This window comes from Anoplophora glabripennis, unplaced genomic scaffold (assembly GCF_000390285.2).
Source record: "Anoplophora glabripennis isolate ALB-LARVAE unplaced genomic scaffold, Agla_2.0 scaffold866, whole genome shotgun sequence".
Taxonomy (NCBI): Eukaryota; Metazoa; Arthropoda; class Insecta; order Coleoptera; family Cerambycidae; genus Anoplophora; species Anoplophora glabripennis.
This window is the reverse complement of record NW_019417000.1, coordinates 117,632-143,114: the sequence shown is the minus strand read 5'-3', so window position 1 is coordinate 143,114 and position 25,483 is coordinate 117,632. Positions and strand designations below refer to the sequence as shown.

Sequence of the window (25,483 nt, the reverse complement as noted above, 5' to 3'; positions counted from 1 at the left end):
ATAGCTGTTTTACATTGACAATTTATTGATGAATAAATTGACGAAGTTCTTCATGAATTAATTTACGAATTTATTGGTAAACAGTGTGGTTTTACACTGCTACAGACTTTGTCAAGTTTTTTGACGTATGAATCAGTTCTACCAATGAATCAAAGAAGCAAATAAATTTCAAAAATGTCACCTTTCCACTCATAATTGTAGTGATACAGCAGCGGTACCGTTCAGACACATATTATATAAATATTAGTTTTTGTAAGTAACAAATCAGTAAAAACAATGCAAAATTAGCACGACGCGACGCCACACGATTATTTACATATTCCAATAGCATAACCTCATTACAGATCTGATGCTGGAAATCTGTTGGGTTGGTACTTCCGAACTTCAGGAAGAAATTGACGAAAATTAGAACATGCTCTAATTCGTCAAGAACTTGATGAATAAATTCATGAAGTTATTTGACAACAGATTTGTTGCATTACACTTGTCCAATTTCTTGATGAAGCGACTTCATGAATTAATTGATCAATAAATTGTATTGTCAATGTAAAACAGCTATAAGGAACCCAGTGAGATTATATTCTGCACGATTCCCTAATCGCAGGTGTCCAGATCAGAAAATATTTTTAAAGTTAAAGAGAAATTTTTTGCAGTATGGAAGTTTTAACATCAATAAACGTAAACGTTTAAATACGGTGACAAATGATCTAGCAACAGCGAAAGTTTTACAACATGTGGAAAATAATCCGCAAACTTCAATTAGAAATATTTCAGAGGCAACTAACATATCAATTACGTCATGTCATAGGATACTGTCCAGAAACAAATTCCATCCATACGGAGCACATATTGTTCACCATTTACGACCCAAAGATCCCGAAAGGCGGACAATAGTATCCTTAAAAAAATTTATTGGACTGACTAAAGTCGATTTCATAATAATGGTCTCGTCAATATGCACAACTGTCATTATTGGTCCGACTATAATCCGAGATGGACAAAAGAAACTGGCAATCAAAGTAAATTTGGAATAAAGGTGTAGTGTGGCATATTAGATGGATATCTCACTGGCCCTCTTTTCTTTGAGGGACAATTAACTGATGCGATATTTTAAATTTATTAATTCCTGTTGGCAACAAGACGCGATATGTGGTGGCAACAAGATGGTGCTCCTGGCCATAATGCACAGGTAGTTACAGAGTACTTGAACAGATCCTACCCTGGAAGATTGATCGGTCCAAACGGGTCAATTAGAGACCAGCAAGGGCGCCAGATCTAACGCCTCCTAATTTTTTAAAAGATATGGTGTATACTGAGCCAATAGAAAAGATATAGTGGACTTTTATGCTAGCTGTGCGGGAATTACCCTCGCTCTTTACTTTCTTCTTGCGATCAGGAACTACGACGTCGCTGTGAAATATTTATTAGTGAAAATGGAAAATGTTTTTAAACACTTGTAGTTTAACGTTTTCATGTTTTATTTCACTGTTCCTTAAAAAAACTGTTAAATTTATATATAAATAATTATTGTTCCATTATGTAGAGTAATAATTATTAAGTTTTTGAAAAATAGTTATTTGACAAAAATTGTTTAGAATCGAATAAAGTATCGAATAAACCTTGTCAGCGCAACCTCCAATTTCGTCTGAAAAAAAAAACAATTTGCACTCCTTGACGAAACCATCGATGAGGTCTATCATCTGTTTTTTTTGAAAATCAAAATATCTCGTTCCGTTGCCGCGATACGAGGCTGAGGACATTTATGAGAATCACCCGGTATTTATCATCGCAAACTACAATGCTTTTTTAATGTTTTATTTCAGATACTATTTGATAATGTTAACATACCAAATATACCTAAAGAAGTATTTTTGACATCCCTAGCGAGTGTTACATTTCGTAATTGCAAAATTGGAGATTTATACAGTGAATCCTTCAAAGCCACAGAAATATCATCAGTCTCAATGATCAACACAAGCCTTAAATACATTCATGAAAGAGCTTTTACAGAAAGGACGCTTATTTGTGACTTTAAGATTAGCAAATGTAATATTTCTAAACTTCATTCTGAAGCTATTATGGCTGGCATTGAAAATTTGACAGTAAAACATTCCAGGTAAGATATGTGCTATGTACTCTTGCGTGTGTCCTTAAAGTAATCAATTTTGATAATTAAATGATCTTTGAGCAAAAAGCTCTCGGATATATTCATATTTATTTTGAGTTTTGATCGTCGTCGTCACAGAAGTACTAATACCTTAGAGAATATCGGAGGGAGAAAGCGAAAAATACGTGAAGGTTTACTCCACACGTACGTTTTTGTTTTATGTTGATATGTTGAATAATGTACGAGTATGGCTAACAGACACAAAATGTTAAGTAGCTCAGGATCTAAACGATGAAAATATATAATGGAATATTTTATAAATATACGTCCAAAAATGAAAAATACGGTGACGTATAAAACTAGGGTGACGTATAAAACCTTACCAAAACTGCAAAAATTAAGATACTTGAATTTTGCAAATTGCCTTTGGTTTCTGCATATTTACACTATGCGTGTACCAAATTTTAAGTGTCAGCAATATCGAACAAATTTGGCAGAGTTTCGAATTTCAGATGCCGATGAATGTATAACACTTTATAGAACAAAAAGTTTTGCTCTTCTGATTTTTGACTTTAGCGTCATTATTGTATATAGGCTTTTTTTCGCGAGTGAATATTGGTGACTACGTCTGACTTGTAGTTACTGTTTCTATCTCTTTTAATCTTATTTCTAACCTTGTCTAACCTGAACAGATCGCGAAAATGTATATATTCACTATTCACTATTCAGTGGTGCAGCATGTCATATGTACTTTGACGACTTTGACATATGGGTTCTAACTTCTAACCAGTAACCATAATTTGTCATCCTTTATTGCTTCCAGTAATCTAGTGTTGTGGGAATTGGTGTTATCACACTATATAATATATGTATTTGCTTCAAATATAACTGAAGGAATATATCAATGCTTTCTTTGGAATATTTTTAAGTGGCAAATTTAAAAGGCGTGAAAAGTATGTAGATTCTGATGTTGCAAGATATGCGAATATTCGACATAATCGTTATCGTAAGAGAATGGAATTTGATCATTTATGTCAATGGCTACAAAACAGAAATTGTGACATGTCTCTATATTTTTTGATATTTTTGTGGAATAAGGATGATGATGTTCCTTATTTATGTTATAAGTTTAGAGAATCATATCATATATTCGGTTTTTTATGTAATTCATACGAAAAAGACCTGAATTACAAATGATTCCACCAATATTATCTCTGGCCTAGGTCACAAAAAAAGAGGATAATCCTGAAGCAAAGTGGATCGCAAATATGTCCCATATAAAAAATTAATCTTACCATTAAGTAAAATATTTGCTGTTTCAACGTCTACGTTTACTAAAACATATGTGCCTCTAAAGTTTAAATTTAAACTGACCACTTCCACAGTCGTATCAGAATCCATCATTTTGCTGAACGATTTTTATCCTCATTCAAACAAAATGTCAAAAAGAAAAAGGTTAAGTTACCGGCTGACAATACTAGTTGAATATACCAACAGAATATTCAGCTGAAGGGTGAAGAGTTCAGTCATTTGATCTAAACTTGTAACGTCACATAGTAGTTTAAATGACTGACTATTCTCGCAAAAACGTAATATTCACTCATACTACACATACTACAACATACGACTTCACTCGCGAAAAAAGCCTTTATATATTGAACTATAGTTTTCGAAAGTTTTATCACTTTTTGTTTATAATTGACATTTTTACAGCAACTTAAAAAAATTGACGTTTTATACCGTTTTTTCAATCTCACGGCTTTGTTATTGCAAATTTCGTAATCGGACCACCGCCATTTTGTAGCTATTTTTATTACGAACAAAATCATGTCATAAGAATTTTTTCGTACAAAGTCATCCCGCTGAGTTATTTAATGAAAACTACTAAAAAAAAATTTTCACGATTAAATTGTTAATAACTTTTTCCTGATAAAATACTTTGTCAGCAAATCAGCCTGTTATTGTACTCATCATTTAAAGTAGGTCTGTGTAGTTATTTCCGGGTTATCAAGGTTTGACACAGGCCTAACCTCTACCAACTGGACTAGAGCTGGAAAGCCATTTTACCCAAAAGTACCATGAAAATAATTTTGGCATCGGATATAGCCAAATTAAATAAGATATTCCTACTCGATTTTCCTACGAAATTGGAATTCGTGGAGTAAAAAAAAAATACAATAGATACCTACTCCGAATATATCAAAGATTAAATGAATTGATAAATATTTAATACTTAAATGAAAACATTTTATAGTTGAAATTGTTATAGTTCATGGGCCATACTGAAAAAAGACCACTTTTGGTACTATTCAGGGGGACAAAGCGCCACTTTGGAGGCTGTTAGTAGATACCATACTAAGCACAAAAAACGATGATAGACATCTGAAAAGGGTAGCGACGCAAAATGGCAGCTATTTCAAAATGGCGGATTAATTTTGCACCGAAAGTCCAATATCTCGCGTTAGAATGATCGGATTTTGTTCGAGTTTTTTTTTTTAAATGAAAGGTTAACATCTGAGCTATAATTTTGATTATTTGTGATTTTTACGTATGTTGCATGTATGAGGCGTACATTTGGGTTAATAATTTTTTTGGGTCATTAAAGCTGTATATTTTCTATCACAGTACTTTTAAATTGCCCGGAATCGTAAAATGATCTATTACAAAATTTATTTGCCATAATGATAGCTTTCGATTGGCCTTTGTTTCATCAAAATCGGCAAATTTGCCGCGGAGAAAACGAATAAAAGTGGTTGCATTTTTACAATGATGTTCGTAATCTATTATTGTGCAACGCTGACGCGACGTAACCACGACGCGCGCTGAAACGCGGACAAGTTGTAACATGCCACCGTCGCCGCACTGGTAGTTAATCATAAGCGTGGAATTCTGTGCAATTAATCATTATTTGATTTACTATGATAGAAGCGCGTCACCTTTCGTATTGTTCAGATATTTTATGACATTTTATTTTTGTGAGTTCGAATACCTACAAATACGTGAATAATTAAATCAAGTTGAGTGAAGTGTAACGAATATTGAGCTGTTGCGTGAATTGAATCTTTTATGTATTTTTTTTGAGTAATCAGTGAGAGCAAGTTGAATAACTGGAGTTGAAATTGTGAAAAGGAAATCGTGCGCGTTTTGTGTGAAAACTTTTTGAGTGAGACTTTACGTGTTGAGTTGAAGAAACTTTTAGTTTCCATTATGTCTGAAAGTGGTGACGAGAGTAAAAGAGTTACATTGGAGGAGGTGCGTGAAGAACCCGTAGTATGTATTATTTGCAATACTGCCTCAACGGATGCGGAGAAATTGAGTAAGGTAAGAGACGAAAAATCGTGGAATACATTATATGACGCGGCTAGTATTCGAAACTTTGCACCTATTTTAAATCTTCCAAATGATGAGGGAGTGCCGAAAGTGTTTTATCATCGAAATTGTCGTTCTTCATTTACTTTGAAAAAAACCTTAGAGTCTATAAAAGCTGTAGCATCAGCTGCGAGTGATTCTGATGATGATATGGAAGTAGGAGGAGAAGGAAAGACATCACGAACTTTCCTTAGAAGGAAAGTGGACGGTACATCTCAGCCAAAATCTTCGAGAACTTTTGAGAGAGTTTGTATTTTTTGTGATAAACAAATAAGTATTAAAAAGGAAGTGATAGTCGTGAGCCTTTGAGACAGGCTAGAGAAATGAGAGTAGATGAGACGCTTATAAAAATTGCGAAAAGGAAAGCAGATTCAAAAATTCCTGCAGTTACGTCTCGCGAGCTAGTCGCTGCGGGAGCGCATTACCATCCGACTTGTTATAAAATTACACGCGTACTGAAAAGGAAAAACCATCAATCCCACTTGCAGCGCCCAGTGATCCAAGAAAAAATGCTCGAGAAGAACTTTTTCAATATATTCGACACGATATATTCTTTCACCCCACTGTTGTATATCTGGTCTCTTTGCAAGAAAAATTTCTCAGTTTTTTGGATCCTGCTGAAGTTTCCGAGCACAAAATGGCAAAAAACACTTGAAACGTGATCTAGAACGTGCATTTGGAGAATCTTTACAATTTTTCACCATAGATGATAGAGTTTATGTGACCCCAGACAATTTCAGTTACGAAACTCTTTTGAATGAATACGTAAAACTTCAAATAGAAGTCCAAAATTAAAATCAACTGATGATGAGGGAACGATTGTGAATGCAGCAACAAATATACGTAAGAAAGTAAGAAGCATAGATCTTAGTGGCCTCATCCCGACCATCCAGATGTAATTATCCCTCCAGAATTGGATATTTTTCTAAAAGTACTATTTGCTAAAAATGATGATTCGTCCGAGTGTAATAATACCCTCATTTGGTCACTTGGTCAGGACATAATACAAGGAGTCATGCCGCGAAAAATTACTACTCGTAAACACGTGTTATTATCAATGGTAGTCAAAACCCTCACTAGAAATGTAGAAGTGGTCAAGATATTAAATCGATTGGGGCATGCTTGCAATTATTCAAAGCTCTTGGAAATAGATACAGCTATATGCCTAGAAAAACTACAAACTTCAGGCAGTGACCATCAGATTCCATTGCCATCGTTTGTACAGCATGGAGTACCCACAGTGTTGGCTTACGACAACATTGATAGGTTAAAGGAAACATTGTTAGGTTCAGGGACGTCTCATCGAATCAATGGGATTATTATTCAGCCTGAAGTTATATCTTGTTCGCAAGTCGGCTCAGCTGAGTCCAATATTATTAGGTCAAAAATACGAAGTATCGAACCTTTTAATGAACATTTACCCGAGTATACTTACGTATCAAGAAAGAATCCACCAGCGTTTTCTTCACTAGTAGAAAGTGATGCATTGAATCTTCGTCGTCATGAGTCCTTCAAAAAAGCTTTACTCAGTAATTTTGTGTGGATATTAGGCCGTGTAATGGATAAGAGTGGAAGGCAAGTGAAATCATGGACTGGTTTCAATATATGTGCGAGAGAAAATCTAGAAGTGAAAGCTAAGATTGGTTATCTACCCACCATCAATTTCCCAGCAACAGATATGGCTTCTGTTCAAGAAATTTTAAGAAATTGTTTATTGATAAAAACCAAATTAGGTTTGGATGGAATTGTTGTGGTCATGGATCAAGCTCTATTCGCAAAGGCTTGCGAAATTTTGTGGAATCGTCCACAGGTATACGACTCAATAATCCTTATCATGGGAAATTTCCATACAATCGGTGTTCTGGTATCCATTATTGGTAAATTTTTTGGCGATAGCGGACTTCGTGATTTAGCCGTTGAATCAGGAACCATTGCTGAAGGATCAATTATGAAAGTACTTGAAGGACGTCAATATAACCGCGGCGTACGATTGCACAAAATGATGTATGAGGCTATGGTGAAAGTAATTTGGAAAAAATTTTGTATTTGGCTGAAAGAGATGCACTGGAAGAAGCACTCATTGAAAATTTTAATTCAGAATCGTATAAAAATTTACTTCAGCATCCAATTCTTCTCAAAGTGTACGCGTATTATTTAGATTTTGTTGAATTCTTGAAGAATGGACCATTAAGTACATACTGGATGTACTATATTGAACTTGTAGAAATTTTGTTAGGACTACTTCGAGCAAACCGGGAAGGAGATTGGAATTTATATTTGTACTGCCTCGAGAATATGTTACCCTGGTGTTTTGCTCTTGATAAAATAAATTACGCTCGCTACTTGTCGATTCACTTTTCACAAATCACGAATTTACATGGAAATTATCATGAACATTTGTTGAATGGTGGTTTCGCTGTGCAGATGTCGAATACCAATCCATTTGGTCGCATACCCATTGACCAAGTCATAGAAGAGACTGTCAATAAAGACACTCAAACAGCAAAAGGTACTAGTAACTTTAGCCTGAAAAGAGGAACTGTCTCCCGATATTATTTAACGGCTGAATTTCGTGCAGCTGCGCTAACGGAATTACGTAAACTGACTCATCTGAACTCAGAACAATTGCAACACCCTGACCTGTCCCCTAGGCGAACTCGAACTGATACAATGTGCGTTAACAATGTGGTTGAATTATTAGAGAACAGTTGGACTAATCCTTTCGAAGAGCGTGGGCATGATGAGATTGTGAATCTACCGAGTGGAGTCATTGCGCCCATAAATATTAGAGAAGACCTCTTGAATGCGAAGAAAAGGGGAGAAGAAGCGTGTTTGGAATTTCGAACTCGAATTCAAAATGGGACTGACTTCTACAAACCTATAAAAAAGTTGAAAGTTCGCACATTCTCTAATGCTACAGTCAGGTCATCTAAAAAAGGAGAAGAACTGTTTTGAAAGCAGATCGACAATTATTTGCCAACATAACACTGATAGCGGAAAGTCGAAATGTAAACATGCGGAAAATATTCTCTTATCCTCTCGGGCCTTTTCCTTGGTCTCTCGCAAATATCGACGGTACGATTTAAAAAAATGCTAAAGCTACTTTAGCCACTCATTTAAAAAAAATATTTCATTTGAAAATTATTTTCCAACTGAAGCTTCTTGTGTAGTCGATGGTATGAGTGTAATCCAAAAATTCCGAGGAGAAAATTTAACTTTCGAAGAACTATCGACCGAATTATTCAAAAAGTTTTTTTCTGAGAGTAAATTTCATAGAATCGACGTTGTATTTGATGTATATGTGGAAAAATCGATTAAAACGATGGAAAGGGAACGTCGTGGCGAGAGTGACGGAATACGATTCCAGAAAATAAGAGGGGGACACAAAATTGTTAATTGGCGTCGTCTTCTTCGAAGTTCAAATTTCAAAAATAATTTGACAACGTATTTGGTTGATAGTTGGAAAGAAGACAAATTCAGGTCTGTCTTTTGCACTAACCCTTCGAAAGTTTTATTTGTGACGTATGGACAACAGTGCATTAAGTTCTCCACTACTGGATTCGAAGAAATTTCTGAACTGCATTATTCTCAAGAAGAAGCAGATACTCGCATGATGCTCCACATCAAGCATGCCAGTCATAATTTCAAAAAAATCGTATGTATCTGTGATGACACTGACGTACTAGTTTTGTGCATGTACGTTCAAGCTTCGGATAAATTTTCATCCAAAATTTATTTGAGAAAACAGAATAAGATGATCGATGTTGAGAAACTAAATTTTGCCATTTGGCAAAAGTATGGTAGACGCACTTGTGGGACTTTATGCTTTCACAGGATGTGATACTGTAAGTGCGTTTGCGGGGAAAGGAAAAGTTACCCCAGTGAAACTTGTCTCCAAAGATATAAAATTTATGGCCGCCTTTACTTCTCTCGGTTCGAAAATAGAATTGAAGAGTGATGTATTCGAAGTGTTACAAGAATTTGTATGTCAATTGTATCAAAGAGGATCGAAAATAAAAAAGTAAACCAACTTCGTTATGACATGTTTCGAAGTAAATCAGGAAGAATAGAAGAATAGAGTCATCTCAACTGCCTCCTTGTGAAAATACCCTGCGGTTACACGCAGAACGGGCAAATTTTCAGAGTTTACTTTGGCGCCAATGTCTCCATCAGTACGTGATTGATTCTAGTCCAATAAATCATGGCTGGATAGAAGATGGTGATGGAAATATTGATGTTCTATGGATGACCATTGCACCAATTCCGGACAATATCCTTCAGCAATTGAATTGTAAATGCAAAAAACAGTGTCTTAAAGAAGTTTGTACATGCTTACAAAATCGCTTGAAGTGCTCAACGTCCTGCCATTCATTTTCCTGTGATAACGGATACCTGGAGATGAATGATGAATGTGAAGATATGGATTTAGAATTATTTTCTGATGAATCTGAGTCAGATGACGATGAAGAAATATAAAGGTATATTATATGCACGTACTCATTGGAAGACTATAAGAGACAAGTTGACTAATTTTAATTCTTTTTTCTTTTTTCCAGAGTTCTATTTGTTCTGTGAGACCCTTGAATGAATAGCTAGATTCTGGTCAGATCCATTCGAGAACGAAACGCAATAATATAAAGAATACGTTGATATGTTGATTTAACATGTTTCATAAATTTATCCTACCTCTGTACAAAATATTTATTCATTCTTACTTTCACTTTTTGTTTGTTTTCTCCGCGGCAAATTTGCCGATTTTGATGAAACAAAGGCCAATCGAAAGCTATCATTATGGCAAATAAATCTTGTAATAGGTCATTTTACGATTCCGGGCAATTTAAAAGTACTGTGATAGAAAATATACAGCTTTAATGACCCAAAAAAATTATTAACCCAAATTTACGCCTCATACATGCAACATACGTAAAAATCACAAATAATCAAAATTATCGCTCAGATGTTAACCTTTCATTTAAAAAAAACTCGAACAAAATCCGATCATTCTAACGCGGGATATTGGACTTTTGGTGCAAAATTAATCCGCCATTTTGAAATGGCTGCCATTTTGCGTCGCAGCCCTTTTCAGATGTCTATCATCGTTTTTTGTGCTTAGTATGGTATCTACTAACAGCCCCAAAGTGGCGCTTTGTCCCCCCATTTGGTACCTCATTTCCATATGGCCCATGGACTATTAGAAAGATTCGTAATGTCCACATCATCCAAAAAGAGGACTCAAGTCAACGACCAAATCGACATCCAATACATGTTCTATTGGACTTGTGCCCATAGAACAGCTAGACGTGAAAGGTGTTGGAGATGCAGGATGCAGTCAGTTGAGCCCGATTTAAACAAAATATAACAGTATTTAACCTATCTTATTGAACTTTGTAAGAAATTAATCAAATTTAGTAAAACTTCGTCTTTTTTATTAAATCGTATATAAAGAAACAAAACATTTTTTGGGAAAATATATTGGGAAATATATCATTTAATAGTGAGTTATAACGTAGTTAACTTATTAACTAATGTTCCGATAGATAAAACATTAAATATGCAAGTAGATGGCGCTTTCCGATATAGCCGGAAGAAATACCACAATGGCATTATTTCTAAAACGATTCACGTTATACCTACGCTACTCTGGTGAATTTTATGTGTTTATCGATGTGTTTTTTTTGAGAAAAAAAAGCTTTAAAGTAAGTATAAAAGATTAATAAAGAGTAGGTACGTTTTTTTTAAGTACATAAGAGATTATGATTGAAATAATACTAGTCAGTACGATATAAAAAACAATTTTTTACATTTTTTTTTGACAACCATGTCAAAAAATAAGTATAACCCTATATCGCTGAATTCTTCTTTAGAAGGGCTATCTATTTATACTATAAAATATAGTGTCCTATTAAAAAGAAATGTTGATAATGTTATCAAACATGGATACTCAAGTTACGTATACAAATCATTCCCATCCTTATACTTACTTTTAATGTCTTTATATTTCTCAGATTCAAGGGCTCTTGCCCATAAATTAAAAATGCTTATAAACATACAGAGGTATATTTAGTCCCCAAGCCAGCGACCTTTTTTCGAACTGATTACAAAAGTCATGAAAACGATCTGGATCGTTTCGTTTTAACGAGTCTACCACGCTGTAAAATTTTTAGAACATGGGAAGGGCGCTTTTCCGCACTGCGAGTACTTAAACCTGTCGTTCTGGGTGGGTTCCCTTTTGTGATTACAACACTCAAATTTTTTATTTGAATTAAAAGAAAATGTGATGTCGCTCTAGCGCGGTATGGTTTTCCGATTACAAAACACCCAATTTTTATTTTAACTTACAAAAATTGCCTAAAAAACGTAGTCCATACCTTGTCCGACAAATTTTCAGGCGCTTTTTTCCAGTCCGACAACCGGAACATGTCGCTCATCGCAGGTTCGGTTTTCCGATTACAAAATTTCGGACACAAATACCAAGTGCTAAAATAGTACTTTCTTTATCAAAATATGACATTGTCCGACAAAAATAGTGGGTCATATTGCTAGTCCGACAAAAAGAAACGATTAATTTTATTACATATTAAACATTATATTGCATTTTATGACAAATATTCAATTTAAGTTTGTAATTCAGAAAATAGTATATTTTAGTGTCATATTAAATAAAACTACAATATAATTTAAATATATTTATTGTCCTCTAAATAACATTAATTTATTTAATATTTGCCTTTTCGTAGATTTTACCGAATTAAATAATTTGACTTCATGATTTATTCGTACATCGATATACTTTTCACATTCAGCCCTTACAAATTCTATTAAATGATTACAACTGTTAGGCAAATTATCAAATTGATGTTCATGCAAATTTTCAAATATGTTCACATTCAGAAAGTTTTTTAATACATGATAAACAATTTTATTTTTCTGTAGCCTAGGTGTTCTGCTTTCATCATTATTAAAAATTTTTATTAATTTTTCTGTTTCTTGGCATATTACTACATCTCGAGATGGATACGTCAAACAACCACGATCTTTGATAAAAATTGACTGTACGAATACTGTGTATTTGACATTAAACTATTTACACAGTCTTCACATTTTATTGGCTTTATTAGAGAACTTGTTACGCAACCGCCAATATATACTATAATATACTTGCTAGTTTCCAGTCCTGTTTTTTAATAGCCTTCACCCATCTTCGTTTTATCTCGAAATGACGGGAATTGGTAAAATTTCATAAAAATTTGAGACTCATAAAGTAAATAATTACTAAAAATATTTTACAGTAATTCATTCATTATTTTATAGTAACAATATCACGTTAATCACTACACTATGTGGGCGAACAAAATTGTAAAGCTAACCCTGGAAACTTGTGACGTCAACCGAAAAATGGCGTACATATTTACCTTTTATATATTCCTTTTTTTTAATTTACCTAAAGAAGGAAACTTTTCGCCTCTCTTCACCAACTCGATCACTTCTATTTATACAATGTTTTACAATATACTTGCCCATGATAAAACGTCTAATTATCGAAATCACAGCGATGCGTACACGTCAAATGCTAGGACACGACTGAGCGCTGGGCTCCAAATCAGGCATTAGATTTTATTAATTTGCGTCGTTTTTTTTTGTCAGACAAGTATTGTTTTTTAATTATTATTTTATTCTAAAGCCAAAAATATAAAATTTGTCACTTTTGTAATCGGAAAACTTAACCTGCGATGAGCGACATGTTTCGGTTGTCGGACTGGAAAAAAGCGCCTGGAAATTTGTCGGACAAGGTATGGACTACGTTTTTAGTCAATTTCTAGTAAGTTAAAATGAAAATTGGGTCTTTTGTAATCGGAAAACCATGTCGGACTCTACAATTGCGCCCTCTATTTTGTCGGACAACCCAATTTGCTTCTTATTTAACACATATTCTTTTAATTCAAATAAAAAATTTGAGTGTTGTAATCACAAAAGAGAACCCGCCCAGAACGACAGGTTTAAGTACTCGCAGTGCGGAAAAGCGCCCTTCCCATATTCTAAAAATTTTACAGCGTGGTAGACTCGTTAAAACGAAGCGATCCAGACCGTTTTCATCACTTTTGTAATCAATTCGAAAAAAGGTCGCTGGCTTGGGGACTAATTGTAGCACGAAGCTTAAGAGATAAGTTTAGTTTTCAATCTGATTTGACACAGAATAGATGTGGTATCTGACTAAGTGAATCAACAATATCTTTTAATTATTAAAGTGTTTTAGTTCTACCCATAATCCCAACAGTAATTGACCCGTTCCAGTGATTTTTTTAAATCTGAACTGGAAAAAGATATGAATTCTGCTCAATCAGTTTGGGACACAGTATATGTATATGTATATACAGGTTTACAACTTTTTAATTGTTATATACAAGTATCTTTCTTATTTTAAGAGTTACAGAAATGGTTAAAATGGCGAAAATGTGCAGAATTTTATAGCGATCACGGATTTGTTTTTAAATTTAGAAAATTCCGAATAGTTTAGTCGTATTTTACTTGTTTATCAAAATTTTTGGACAAAAATATTTAGTCTGATATTAATTGATGTGAGGAATCGATTTTTGCTGTCAGTATTGACGTATCTTAAAAATATGTGCTGAACGGTAGTTAACTTGTTTTTCTTATGGACGCCATATTGAATTTTTGACGCATTAGAAAAAAAGGGAAATTCTCTTTACAACGATTTTTAATATATGGGGTTTTCATAAATAAATAAGATATTGAATATAATAAATTTTAATAAAAAAAAATCGAGTAGTAGAGTAGTTAATATTTCTTATTTTTAATACTTTTTGAAATAACAACAAACAGCATAGATAAAGCGATAACCAATAAATTTTATTTGGAACCTTTTACAACAGGATTTTTTTTCTTAATACATAATTTAAACGATTGTTTAAATAATTTAGCATGAAAATCTTGATTGTAAGCTGTCCACACAAATATGAATGTACAGAGAGGCGGAAAAAATAAAAGGGATAGAATACCTCTGTATACCTCTGAATGCAATAGTCGCGGAAGTATTGAAAATTTCACATTAAATTTGTGCTTTATATGTATAATTAGTATATAGGGTGTTCCGCGAGGAAGTGCATGAACTTGAAGAAAATATTCCTCAGCAATTTAAAATATAAACAAAATAATTATACAAAAACGTATGGATTTGAGATATATGCCTTTAAATTATGTATATGTACAGAGTGTAGCAGAAAAACACTTAAAATTAGTAGGAGTTCTTCATATTTTTGCCTGCTTCCTAGATGAGATACAGGTTGTTGGAAAATTGAAAAAAAAGCAGATATTTTTTTTCAACTATACAGATTTCAAAATCATTTGAATAATGAATAGGTTAACTTATAACAAAAATATAGTCATATTATTAAATATAAATGTAAACAAAATTATAAGCAGTTGCATACAATACAATAAGTCGAAAGTCGTCTATACAAGAATTTCGAAAAACGACGTCTAAGAAAGTTAGGAACCTCATTAAGAATAAAAAATAAGTGTGCTTTAATCATTCGGACCATTCGAGATAAAGTATTATTGAATCCAGTAGACCTTGATAAAAAGTGAAACGTCAAAGTGTAATACATCAAAACAACGTAAAAGTGGAAGTTATTTGCATTTTATAGTAATTATGGAATGTATAGTAAATGAGAGTTAGAACAGCCATTGTCCAGCTACAGCGTGTCAAAAATATAAAAAAAAAAATCAGTTTTTAATTTTTCATTCCTAAACCGCTTGAGATAATTTAACCAAATTCGGTGTGCATATTTAGTATAACAATATGTATGAAACAAAAAATTTCCAGCTTTAGGAACTTACCAGTGGCGGAGCCGGAGGTGTGGGTATCATCAATCATTATTTGCCGAAAAAATATATATCACCCTGTATAATGTTATAAATAAAATAGATCATAATATGCGCCATTGTATTATCTTCCCTTTTTATTTCTTTACACTTTTTTTACTTAAATTACTTAAACATATCTTAGGGAGGGCATGCAAAACAATAATAATAAGCCGTCATCTTATTTAATATTATGTATTGTCAAATTAAGCTTATTTTTTAAAATGGCTTATGAATTTGGTATGAAATGCTGAAATGGCCAATATGGTTTACATTTATGGCCTTGCTGATGGAAATGATACTGAGGCTAGGCGAATTTATATGCAAAGGTTTTCAAATCATCCAACTCCAAATTCAAGATTATTCAGAAATGTTTGTTCGACGTCTTTCGGAGTCAGGCTCATTTCAGAAAGGTCCAATTCCTGGAAGACCTTTGAGTTGGACCCATTCTACACGCCTATTCTACACGAAATTGAAGAAGACCCAAATACTAGTATTAGGAAGATCGGTGCAAATCTAAATGTGAATCATAAATTAGTTTGGTCCATTCTGAAGCATAAACAGTTATACCCGTATCACATACAAAGTGTTCAAGCCTTACTATCGCAAGACTATCCTGCTCGCCTACAATTTTGCCACTGGATTTTGCAAAAAATTGAATAAAATGTTGACTTTGCCACTGGCATATTGTTTAACGACAAAGCTAATTGTTCCAAAGATGCCATGATGAACTCCACAATAAACACGTTTGGTTTGATGAAAACCCTCATGCCATAATGGAATCGCGATTTCAACATCAGTTTTTTTTTAATGTATGGGTGGGTATTATTGGAAATTTTCTTGTTGGGCTTTACTTTTTACTAAGAAGTTTAACCGGGGCCTCCTACAGACATTTTCTTGAAAACGTTTTACCTGAACTATTTGACGATGCTCACGCATACGCTAAGAGAAAGAATGTAATTTATGCACGACAGGACTCCCCCATATTTTAGTTTAACCGTTCGTGAATTTTCGAGGCACTCAAGAACCCGGTCAACCAGGGCCACCCAGATTATCCTATATGAACCCTGTTAATATTTTGTTTGGGGACATCTCAAGACATTAATTTACAAGGTTCAGGAATCTGAGGAGCACTTACGTCAACAAATTATAGCTGGTTGTGATATGATAAAAGCTACTCCTGGAATTTTTGCACGTGTTCGAGCTGCAATTTCAAGAAGATCTGAAGCATGTGTTTTGGCTGAAGGTGTCCATTTTCAACATTTGTTATAATAAGTCGTAGTAAAGTAATTCCATTGTTATTGAATTATTTTGTTATTATTTTAAGTAATGTAATGAGTATCGTAAAAATGCACTTGATCAAATAAATCAATTTTGTTGTTAATCGGTTAGGAATACAAAAAAATGGAAAGAAACAAGAACTAGAAGAAAATAGTGAAGGCAATACAATGCATATCATGAACTATTTTATTTGTAGTATTACTGTAATACATATATATTTTTTTGCCAAATAATGATATCCACACTCCCGCCACTGGTAAGTTTCTAAAGCTAGTAATTTTTTGTTTCATACCTACTGTGATATGCACACCGAATTTGGTTAAACTATTCAAGCGGTTTAGAAATTAAGAATTAAAAACTGATTTGTTTTTAATTTTTGACACTCTATAGTTGGACAATGGCTGTCATAAGACCCTACATTTATATAACAAAAAAACCCTTTTTTTTTTGGCCACATAATACGCCTCTGGATGTTTTACCTCTACTGTATATGTATAATATTTTTAAAAAGAGTCATAGCGTAGAAGTTCAGAAATAGTCCAGTCAATAGAGGTTTTGTTTGTGACAAAAATACTAGTAGCAAACGGACTATGCTATCATATAAAAGACAGTCTGTAGATATACATATACTTGTACTTATGTTTCCTACTCCAATTTACTATGAATTACTTTTTTATAAACATTTTTATGCAAAAAAAACAAGTTTTTTGCTTATAAAACCTAAATTAACGAAGCATCAGTATGAATGCTATAAAGAAACAATTTGTAGAGAATCGAAATACGAATAAACGAGAGGTCGATCGATCCTATCAGATAATTAAAAACGAAGAAAACTCGGAAAAATCGGAAAATGAAGAGTTTTTTTTTAAATTCATTACTCCGCCATTTTTTAGGTTGTAGAGCGGACCCTGTGCTCAAAAGTAGTGAATTATATGAAGTGTGCACAAAGCAGTCGTTGTCGGACCATTAGTTTTAGCACAATTATTGTAATTTGAATTTTTTGGCGAACTATTTTGCAAATCTGGATGCGTTGTAGGTGGTCCAATTTTAATTTTTCAGCCGGATTTTAAAAGTAGAAGTGTAATAATAAACGTATATTCTAATTTTCAGATAAAATGTTGCAAAATAGGTGAAAAATTCCTCCAAATATGCTCAAAAACGATCGAGCGCGTGCACGCTGTCGAGGTCGGGAGATGAGGGGCAAGTGTACAATTTTAAATATTGTTAGTTAGAAGTATTGTAAGTGGTGAAACATAATAAATATTACCAATACACGGAATCACCATGATGTGGAACCTGTGGACATTCCTTGTTTTGTTCCTGCATTTTTTGACATCAAACTATACATCTCCCGACCTTCTTCCACTGCTCGACCGTGTATGCGCGCTCGGCCGTTTTTGAGCACGTTTGGAGGAATTTTTCACCTATTTCTCATCATTTTATCAGAAAATTAGAATAGATATACGTTTTGTAGTATTATACTTCTGCTTTCAAAATCCGACTGATAAATTAAAAACAGACCACACGCATCCAGAAACTTTGCAAAAAATTGCACCTATAAATTCAAATTGAATTGTGCTAAAACTTACTTAAGAAGGTACACATAATTCTCTACTGTTGTGCACAGGGTCAGCTGTACAACTTAAAAAATGGCGGAGTAATAAAATTAAAAAAACTAAATTTTCCAATTTTTCCGGGTTCTCTTCCTTCTTCGATAGAATTCAGATTGCTTCGTTAGTTTAGGTTTTATAAGCAAAAAACTAAAAAAATGCGTTTTTTGCATAAAAATGTTTATAAAAAATTAATTAATGGTAAATTGGAGTAGGAAACATGTAAGCATACAGACTGTCTTTTATATGGCACAGTGCTTTTGCTACTAGTATTTTTGTCACAAAATCACTGATTTTATTCTCTATTGATTGGCCTAAAAGGAGTGCCCCTCATATCTACGAGCAAGGTCTTGTACTACCACATGTAGGTATTACCCAACAAAATTTTATTACCTGTTATTATGCGTTCTTAAAATATGAAAGAAATATATATATTTTTATCAAAAAATTTGAAGATATCTCGGAACACTGCGTTTTCGGATAAACTTGTTTATTTTTATTGCTGGAGAACAATCTCTTAAAATTTGTGCACTTCATTGTGAGACATATGTATAAACATTATATTTTTTTAGCATAATGGATATAGAAGCAAGGGCAGTAGTTACTACCGTAGCTAAAGTAGAAGTTGTAGGAAACCACATAGTCAGTTTTCACACATCAGGTTTTATTTTTAGCAACTGGAATAAAATTACATTTGATGACAACATCATAATACATTTATATGCTAATTTCATGGAAGCCCCACTAAATTCAGAAATTGAGATGTTTTCTTTCAGAGGAAATGAAATGTACATTACTGATCAGTCAGCATTAAATTATATTTCAGAACTGGACGAGAAAATACTAGTATTTGACGACAATTTTTTTAACAAGTCATGTGAATGTTCAATTTATGATTGGCTAGAGGAAATAACAAACAGTAGTCAGAAAGCTAAAGTTCTCATGAATACAAGTTTTTGTCTCATAAACAATTTTTTATCTCAATGTTTTTCAATTCAAATTGGTATGATAAATATGCTTAATTTTACGGAAAAAGTAAGCAATAATTTAACAAGTTGTAAAATTTATAACACCGAAACAAAAAGTTTCAATGAAACTAATACATTTTTTTTGCAAACTAATGACACCGAAAATCCAGATTGGTTTATATTAATATTTTTAATGGTAGGAGTATTTCTTATAATTATAATTTCAACATTTGTACTTTTAATTATAAAGAGAATTAGATGGTTGAAAAGAAAAACATATTTTAGAAATATGCAGTATAGTACTGACCCAAAAAGAACTGATAAAGAAAATTCAATAGATACTGAAGATGAAAATGTGAAATTAGAAATACCTGAGGAACTTACTATTGAATTTCTTCAGATTCTGTCAAAGAGACTGGATGATCCAAAAACCCATCACGAAGCATCAGAAATGATAGAGAGATTATATGAAATGTTTATTATCGATGAATAATTACGAAAACAATAATAAGCAAGATGAAGAACCTCATTTATATGAAGAGTTGGGAAATTTAAGTTTGCAGATACCTCCTCCGCCGTATGAAGATGAAAAATATCTACATGTCAACGAACCTAGAAATATATTGAAATTAATGGAGGAAAAGTTTAATATGCAGTTTATTGACAGTGATTTAAAAAAGTTAAGTTCAACTCTAGCAGGGGAGTATTCTGAGCCCACAGATGCAGAAGTGCATTTATATTCAGAATTGAAACAAAAAAAAAGAAAAAAATAATGATGGCGGTAGACAATCAATTGCAACTAATTCTAAAGAAATTCTGACTTTACTGTAAAGTGCACCATATAACTCAATATATGAACCAGGACCCTCTTTCATAAATTGACAATTAGTAGTCAAAAATAAAAATTTAATATTTTTTTAGTGTAGCGAAGCTCATCATTTCTTAAATAATATGGATATTGTTTTAATGCAGAAAACACTATATAGGATGTATCAAAAACAATGTAAATGAGAGTCGATAGTACTGTAAGAAATGAGGAAGATTCATGTCCCAAGACAATTTTATAGAGAACATGAAAAGCATTAAAAGATTATCTAAAAATACAAACTATTTTAAATAAAAATGTAGTCTTTGAAGTTGAAATTATTGATGTCGCCTAAATGTGACGGTGTTATTCTGTAATTTTCTTACAGTGCAGTAAATTTAAAGTGACAACAAATATGACAAGATGTGAGCGTAATGTTTACAGAAGTTCATTTAAATATAAGAATAGCGAAGTAGAAAAAGGCAATATTTAAGAAATTGAAGGGATTAATATCATCTGCTAGGTAATTAAGTCTGTATCTAATAGGTTCAATATACGTTGAAATTTGTATTATTGCTAGAGACATGTCTTAACATATTACTGGCATGTCTTAGAAACCAAAACATTTTAATTGGCTATAACTATAGTCGGTAGACAGTAAAGTGGTTCATTGTTTCATAAAATATTGTTTTTATCATCATATTTTTAGATGGCACGGTAATTATATAATCTCTGAAACAAAAAAATGTATGCATCGAATACAAAATCAAATTCGCTTAATCACAGACATTTGCAATTTTGTTTATTGCTCTTCAAGAGAATAATGTCATGTAATGTAAGTTTTTTTTTTAATACCTACTTTTTTATATACAAAAACTTGAAAATTAAAACACACCATTTCATTCGACCGTCACTAAATATTGAAATAAATAACTTTATAAGATTATACACTTTATTACACCAGACTAAGGCACTTTACGAACACTCTTGTAAACAGCACAGATTTGGCTAATCTCCATTGCCTTTCGGAAGCGTTCGGAACATGATGGGATTCTGTTTATGTTTAAACTGTGACAGTGACTGTAGTATAATTCAGCTAAACTAGGTCAATGTCAGAGGTCATTGGCACTGAAATTCATAAATTAAATACATCGCTTAAAAAATATAGTAGCACATAATTGTTCGTAAAAACTTGAAACAATTTAAAAAATATATTTTATATAAATGAGGATAGATCTTCATTTATTTTTTTGCCTTTTTTATTCCTTTTTTAACACAAACCAGAAACTGCAAAAATTGCACCTATAAATTCAAATTGAATTGTGCTAAAACATACTTAAAGAAGGTACACATAATTCTCTACTNCAGAAAACAATATATAGGATGTATCAAAAACAATGTAAATGAAAGTCGATAGTACTGTAAGAAATGAGGAAGATTCATGTCCCAAGACAATTTTATAGAGAACATAAAAAGCATTAAAAGATTATCTAAAAATACAAACTATTTTAAATAAAAATGTAGTCTTTGAAGTTGAAATTATTGATGTCACCTAAATGTGATGGTGTTATTCTGTAATTTTCTTACAGTGCAGTAAATTTATAGTGACAAAAAATATGACAAGATGTGAGCGTAATGTTTACAGAAGTTCATTTAAATATAATAGCGAAGTAGAAAACGGCAATATTTAAGAAATTGAAGGGATTAATATCATCTGCTAGGTAATTAAGTCTCTATCTAATAGGTTCCATATACGTTGAAATTTGTATTATTGCTAGAGACATGTCTTAACATATTACTGGCATGTCTTAGAAACCAAAACATTTTAAATGGCTGTAACCATAGTCGGTAGACAGTAGTGGTTCATTGTTTCATAAAATATTTTCTTTATCATCATATTTTTAGATGGCACGGTAATTATATAATCTCTGAAACAAAAAAATGTATGCATCGAATACAAAATCAAATTCGCTTAATCACAGACATTTGCAATTTTGTTTATTGCTCTTCAAGAGAATAATGTCATGTAATGTAAGTTTTTTTTTAATACCTACTTTTTTATATACAAAAACTTGAAAATTAAAACACATCATTTCATTCGACCGTCACTAAATATTGAAATAAATAACTTTATAAGATTATACACTTTATTACACCAGACTAAGGCACTTTACGAACACTCTTGTAAACAGCACAGATTTGGCTAATCTCCATTGCCTTTCGGAAGCGTTCGGAACATGATGGGATTCTGTTTATGTTTAAACTGTGACAGTGACTGTAGTATAATTCAGCTAAACTAGGTCAATGTCAGAGGTCATTGGCACCATAGACCTAGTAAACTATGGACTGGCCCTAGAAAGAGAGGTCAATCGCGCTGATATGTGCAAGGCAGATGAAGCTAGTTGACGCAAATACCGGTAAAACAAATGATGGTACATGGGTATACCGGTACAAAATGCCGTAAACAAACTTTGAAGTAAATGTCATGTATTGACATTATTGATTGATTTCTTGAATTTTTGTGTGATTTACTTAGTGTATGTGAAAGAATCGTAAAAACTAAATATGGTGCAATCGTGTTCTGCGATAAATTGCGTAAAGAGACATTTAAGTGGAGAAAAAATTAAATTTCATACGTAGGAAATGTGTTACTCTTCAAATTATTTTTTAACATCAAACCGAATATAACGAAAAAGTTTTAACTGAAATGTGCTGAGCAAAAATTCTCTTCAAATAATATGTTCTGCAAAGCAAGAAAATATGAAATATTTGAAACAACTACGTCAGAAGAGCTTGCAGTAATTTTAACCGATCGAGTTTACGATATGAGGAAAATAAATGGAGAAATACAGAAATAAGGCACTATAAAAACTATTTGGAATATTATAGCTAAAACGATTCAAATATTGTACTGTAATTAGGCCAGTAATATAACAAACCCTTTTACATACCTACACTACTGGAAAAAATGAAATTTGTTTGTCTTTTAGTCTCTATATTATTTTTATAGTCTTTGAATACGGCCCAACAGAAAAAAGGGGTTAGGAATCGAGTATAGCTAGCTGATTGGTTGAATTAAATGTAGCGCGCTGCAGTCGAAATTCTGTGAACGAAGCTTAATCCCTTACTAGCTCCATCTCTCTGGCACACGTCTAAGCGATTGCCGTTAATAGGCGAAATGACAGTTGGGCGAGTCCAGTACGTTTATAAGGTCTATTATTGGCACTGAAATTCATAAATTAAATACGTCGCTTAAAAAATATAGTAGCACATGTTTTTGTTTGTTTGTTTGTTTGTTTGTTTGTTTGTAAAAACTTAAAACAATTTAAAAAATATATTTTATGTAAATGAGGATAGTATCTTCATTTATTTTTTGCCTTTTTTATTTCTTTTTTAACACAACAAAATAATTATTTTAATACCTAAATTATTTGCAAATAGTATTAGTATCTACATGGTTAATTCGTCCACATCGTCACCAAAAAAATGTGATGACTTTAAAATAACACGTCATTGTCATAGAAAAGCAATCTGTTTTCGCTGAATTATTTTTCACCACGTATATTAATTAATATTTAATAAATCATGTAAAATATTATATATTTCTTTAAAAACAATATAATGTTTAATGGCTGACGCTTCGACCAGTCATATCAAAAAAATATGTTGACTGAAATAATACGTCGCTAAGTTATACAAAATTAATCTGTTTTACTAAGTTATTTTCCGTTGTAAATTCGTATAATGTAGGGTGATGAACAACAGGCAACGCTGATAATGTAGGAATACAACTTAATATCCTGGTGCCCCGATTTACGCTTCCCAGTTACACACAAGAATTAAAGTACAGTTTAGAAAACTAATTACAACTCGACTATTCAATTGATTAAGATTTAATTATGTCTGTTATATTTTCTTGTAGAAGAATATTAATTAGGTGGTAATTCAGAATATCATTTATAGAGAACACTCCACTCCCAATTTGTTACGTTTCAGAAATAAATAAAGCATTGATACTGATCCGATAAATCTGAAAATTTGTTAACCTAGCAAAGGCAGTGAGGTCAACACAGATAACATATTTAGAATTATATGGTACTTCCGGTTATACTTTCTTATGTTAAATGGGACACCCTAAATATTATTACATTTTCGAATTCTACGTGAAATTTAAGGATCACTATCAAATATTCCCTATACCTAGGAGTTATAGATTTTGATATATTAATTTTTAAAGAAAAAATTTAACAGATGCAAGGGTCCGTGGAGATGCTAGTAACTCTTTTCAAGAGCGTGGTATCAAGTTTATGGTACATGTAAAGGGCGTAGGTAACACTAAATTATGGAATACCAACAAATTAAAACATTTAATACTAGGTGTTTAATTTTTGCTCTTACATTTTGATAACTTCAAACAGCTATAACTTTAAGTTAAATGGAACACCCTGTATTTTTCACTCTGTCAAATGCAGATTGAAATTTCCTTTCAAGCCATACAAGCATTCTTTGGGTTGTCGTTACTAGATGACGAGATATTTGCAATTTTCTATTTTATGGACAGTTCTTCTCGTATCAGACCTATTAAAATCCACTTGATATCACGCTCCTAAAAAGAGTTACTACGATCTCCGCGGATCTTTGCATCTGTGAATTTTTTTCTTTAAAATTTAATATCTCAAAATTCATATCTCCTAGACATAGGGAATATGTAATAAAGTGACAGTTGGCCCTACTGTCTTTGTTAGGTTGCTAAATTTTCAGATTTATCCGGTGATCCGATATTCCGAGATATCGATAGTGGCGATTCCTGGTGGGACACCCTATATATATATAAAAAAAATAAATCAACTCTACTTGCAATAAAATAAATATATTTGTATGAAATAAACTTTTAACTTCATAATTTTCTATTAATGCTGTTTGATCACAGTTTAGAGGGCATCTTATCTACAATACAATATACTTTCGATTGAACCGGATAATTTGATTAGCGCCCTTGAATAGTGTATAAAATACTTTAAATAAAAATATATCATAAACGTATTTATAAGTAATAGAGCGTAGCAAATAAGTTGTCTAAAATTTAATTATATTATCTATATGATGCATAACATATTTTTGTTTCAGGGATATTTTTTTACACAGCAATGTTATCTACAAATATTTACTGCCCTTCGCTAATAGTGATTTAAAATGCGTTAATTTCTAATGCCGTTCGTTGTCTGTCTCAATTTCAAACGGGAACCTTACACAGATTTAGTGTAAGGGCAAATATCAGTTGCGTTTTGAAATGCACAAATCAAAAAGAGAGCGCACTTGATAAACTGAAATGGAAATGCAGATAACGGTAACCCACAGTTTCCCACTCCACTACATTACCAGTGCGCATCTTATTCTCGAGGCTTAAATGAATTTGATTTACCGGTACGTGTTTGTATATTGCAATCCTCTTAAAAAATGG

The 25,483-nt window shown here is 32.6% G+C and overlaps 1 pseudogene; it reads left to right on the top strand.

Moving 5' to 3' along the window:
• LOC108911930 overlaps positions 1 to 20,730 on the top strand; it is a 33,914-nt pseudogene extending 13,184 nt beyond the window's left edge.
• The last annotated feature ends 4,753 nt before the right edge of the window (positions 20,731 to 25,483 follow it).